The 4,516-nt window shown below is 42.4% G+C and overlaps 1 long non-coding RNA gene across 1 annotated transcript; it reads right to left on the reverse strand.

Annotated features, from left to right (window-relative positions):
* Positions 1-288: 288 nt before the first annotated feature.
* On the reverse strand, positions 289-4,098 carry LOC149453990 (uncharacterized). The gene is made up of 3 exons (XR_016314406.1): positions 3,434-4,098; positions 1,927-2,197; positions 289-391 (listed from the first exon to the last, which is right to left on the reverse strand). It is a non-coding gene; the product is annotated as an uncharacterized LOC149453990 (long non-coding RNA).
* Positions 4,099-4,516: the final 418 nt, after the last annotated feature.

Below are 4,516 nucleotides of genomic sequence, written 5' to 3' on the forward strand. Positions count from 1 at the left end.
GTGTCTCTTTTCGTGTCTCTTTTCGTGTCTCTTTTCGTGTCTCTTTTCGTGTCTCTTTTCGTGTCTCTTTTCGTGTCTCTTTTCGTGTCTCTTTTCGTGTCTCTTTTCGTGTCTCTTTTCGTGTCTCTTTTCGTGTCTCTTTTCGTGTCTCTTTTCGTGTCTCTTTTCGTGTCTCTTTTCGTGTCTCTTTTCGTGTCTCTTTTCGTGTCTCTTTTCGTGTCTCTTTTCGTGTCTCTTTTCGTGTCTCTTTTCGTGTCTCTTTTCGTGTCTCTTTTCGTGTCTCTTTTCGTGTCTCTTTTCGTGTCTCTTTTCGTGTCTCTTTTCGTGTCTCTTTTCACCCCTGCCATTAAGGCTCCATGTACACAGTGTGTTTGGAGAACTCTTCTGAATGCTGGAAATTGACAGCAGGAAAACACAGGTTAAAACATCAGCCTTGCCGCATTTGCATATCGCATTTAGTCGCGTTTGCGTTCAGAAGCATTTTTTCAAGATAAGCACAGGAGAACCTCCCAAATGCCCAGAATGCACTGGAAATGGTAAATTAACTATTTCAGCCGGTTTGAGAGAAATACATAGAGTAGAAGCAGAGAGCAGTATTTGTTGAGATTGGCTGTCTTTTCTGATTGTGTTCACTATGGAACACATGTTGAGAATTTTAGAGGACATGCTCCTGCTGTTGCTGGTGTTGAGGCTCAGAAGACATAGAATGTTTGAGAGGACCAGAGTTCGTCGCTACTGGATTCACCCATTGATGGCTCAGCATGTCTTCGGGATACTTTGTAAATAATTATGTCCAGCTGCATAATTTTCCCAACAATTTTTTTTTCATTTTACAAGGATGTTTACTGTCATTTGATGATGCATGGACACCAAAATGAGGAAGAACATGTCAGCAGAGGAACGTCTCCTGTTGACCCTCGGGTATGTAAAAATATATAATTTAAATTTATAACTTTTTTATATTTTTTAGTACTTTTTTATATTACTAGCAGTTGCTTTATTTGTATTCCTTATTTATATTTTTTAAATACATTTTCCTATATCTCCCTTCAAAATTTCATAGTATAATACAATTTATATATTATACAGGATTTATATAGCACCAACAGTTTTTACAATATAAAGGAGACATTACAATACATTTCAGTACAGAAGGAATATGAGGGCCCTGCTCGTGGAGCTTCTAAATTCTAAAGAAAGGGGGAGGTGATAGCTGTGGGGGATGATCTGGTGGCGGTGATTCAAGTACAGTTCTTAGGTGCAGGTGAATCCCTGAATAAGTGAGTTTTCAAAGATTGCCTAAAGGCAGACAGGGTGGGGGCTGACTGGACATACTGTAGTAGGGAGTTCCAGAGGATGGAGAGGCTCTGGAGAAGTCCTGGAGGTGAGCGTGGGAGGAGGTGATGAGGGAGCAAGAGAGGAAGATATTCTGGGAAAAGCAGAGTGGGTGATATCTGCAGATGAGGTTGGCAATGTAGCTAGGGGCAGTGTTGATGGCTGTGTAAGCTGTGGTTAGTATTTTGCATTTTATACATTGGGTTAGTGGATTAATTTTATATATATTTTGCACTTGCAATTTTTTTGTGATTTTTAAAAAAAAAAAAATTGTATCTATTGCAGGTTTCTGACCATAGGGCAATCCTTTGTATCCTTACACCACTACTTTCTGATTGGTGTTGCAACTGTAGCAAAAGTGGTTCATGAAACATGCTTGTCACTGGGAGGAGCTACATAATGCAGTAATGCCTGTGCCAACAGAACAAATATGGGAAGTGAGTGAAAATTTTGAGAAAAGACTGACTTCACAAACTGCATAGGAGCTCTGGATGGAAAACCTGTTCAAGTGGGAAAAAAAACACCCAATTCTAGTTCACTACATTTCAAATTATAAGAAATACTTTTCCATAGTACTCCTGCAATGCTTACCTGCGCTTCATATACGTTTATGTTGGGGCCTATGGGAGTCAGGGTGATTCCAGAAATTTTTAGGGAATCTTCCTTGGGGTGTCAGCTATTTGAAGGTAGTCTTGGGATTCTTGGATGGAGGCAGCTATTTGAAGGTAGTCTTGGGATTCTTGGATGGAGGCATCTTCCATGTACAACTGAGCCAAGTCTTCCAATGGTGATTGTAGCTGATGAGGCATTTGGCCTTGCAGAATGCATAATGAGGCCTTACAGTGGACATGGACTTGGTTATCTACAAAAAAAATATTAAATTACAGACTAAGCCAGGCAAGACCAGTAGTTGAGTGTGCATTTGGAGTATGTTCAGCTAAGTGGCAGGTACTCTTCTCTGCAATACAATTGGATGATGAGAATGCTATTAAAGTAGTGCTGGCCTGCTGTGTTCTACATAACTTTGTAACTGACAGTATACAGCAAGTCTGTACCCCAAAACACCGCACAGAACATTCAGTTCATGGATCTGTGCACTAGAGCTCAGATAATGACTGTTAGAAATCAGTTTGCAAACTAATTTATTTCCTCAGATGGTAGGTTGTCCTGGCAAGATCAACATATCTATTTTTGAATTGATTATTGTAAGTTCTCACTAATTGTTTAGAAATAAAGGAGTGATTTGATGAAAACATTAAATTTTTTTTTCTTTTATCAGAGCATGTTTTTTGAATTTTTCAAATGTGAGAACTAGTTCACAGCCAATGACCATCACTTTTCCAAACATGCATGACATGGCCACACAAATGCATAATCATGTGTGATGTGCCTTTCACACGTGTGTGTGTGTGGGGGGGGGGGGGGGGGAGGTGACATCCCATAACATGACCCTAGCTGCTTATGAGGTAAGGGTGAAACATAAATGGCCACATCACCAAACAAACTTTAATATGTTAAAAAAATAAAACCAAATATTAAAATATTTATTAAAGAATCTAACTTTTCCCATAAACAAGTAATAAAAAAAAAACATTGTCCAATTCTGAATACAAATAAAATCACTGGTTCCAGAGTTGGTGATGGGTGGTGTGGGGCATGGGAGTCCTCTGAAATTTGTTCATCGTTCAGCTGGACAATCAAAAAGTAGAGGCTACGGCAAAAATTGGTCCGTGGATTATTCATTATGCCTTTCTTGCATCCCTTCAAGGAATGCAATAATTCTGTCCTCAGCTGCAGGCAGCTGAGACTCCCTTCAGCGCTGCCGTTGCTAACGTCCCCGACTTGAGCCAGATGAGGGTCTTTTGACTTTTGCAAAAAAAACTTAAAACACCCAGCGGTAGTTAAATATCACAAAGGAAAGTTCTACATGCTAAAAATTTAACATGTTACAGATCTTGCACGACGATGCAATTGTGATAATTGTGGCAGTGTTGAAAGCTTAATATTGTAGAGGGCAGGAAGGGGGTCTTTAAGCTATAAAGAAAGGGGGGTACATTTCTGGACAGATGGGTAATTAAAATGTGATCAATTAATATACCTGCTGAGGTGCGACATCTGCACTTGGTTCGGAAGGCACCAACATTATTCTTGTGCTAGCAGTGCTGGGGCCCTCACCCATTTCCAGGAGGTGCTTGCACCTCTTCCTGCTCCATTTCTCTGGAATCTTCTGGTTGGCCAATGTTAGATGTTCTGGGTGAAACAAAAATGGAAAATTAAAATTCAGAATTTTAATGATTACTGTAGAAAATAAATCTAATAACAAATTTAATATTTTACTAATGTGTTGATTAAAAATCAAACAAAGATCATATCTATATAAACCACTATTTAAATTGCAAAGCACAGCCTCCACAATGAAAAAACAATTTAAATCAGCAGTTCTCAACCTGTGGGTCGTAACCCTTTGGGGGTCGAACTACCATTTCACAGGGGTCGCCTAAGACCATCGGAAAACACATTTCCGATGGTCTTAGGAACCGAGACACCGCTCCTCTATCTGTCTCAGGCGATGTGTGGGTGGGATGACATGCTGTCCCTGTCACCTGGCCACACCTCTGGGATCATTCAACAGCTCCGCCTCCTCGCCGCTGATTGGCCACCGGAACTGTAGCTCAGGAGAGGCACACAGGCGGCCAATCACCGGCGAGGAGGTGGAGCTTGGAGAGGAGGAGCTGAGCGGCAGCGCGTGTAGATCAAAGAAGATCGAGCGAGGGAGCTGCCAGAGCGAGAAGAGGAGAGCGGCCAGAGAAGGAAGACAGCTGACGGGTAAGTGCAAATTTTGTGCTGCTGCAGCCAGGTATGCTGGCTGTAGATGGGAGAGAGCGAGCCAGGCTGGAGCAGGAGTCGCAAGGTAAGTATCATTGGTGTCAGTGGGAGGAATAGTGCCCCATCATTTGTGTTACTAATACCAACGATGAGGCACTATTCCCCCCCACTGACCCCAACGATGGAGCACTATTCCCCCCCCCCCCACTGACCCCAACGATGGGGCACTATTCCCCCCCCCCACTGACCCCAACGATGGGGCACTATTCCCCCCCCCACTGACCCCAACGATGGGGCACTATTCCCCCCCCCACTGACCCCAACGATGGGCACTATTCCCCCCCCCCCCACTGAC

The sequence above is a fragment of the Staurois parvus genome, unplaced genomic scaffold, assembly GCF_062004578.1.
Source record: "Staurois parvus isolate SC_StPar_1 unplaced genomic scaffold, SC_StPar_1.0 ptg000442l, whole genome shotgun sequence".
Classification (NCBI taxonomy): domain Eukaryota; kingdom Metazoa; phylum Chordata; class Amphibia; order Anura; family Ranidae; genus Staurois; species Staurois parvus.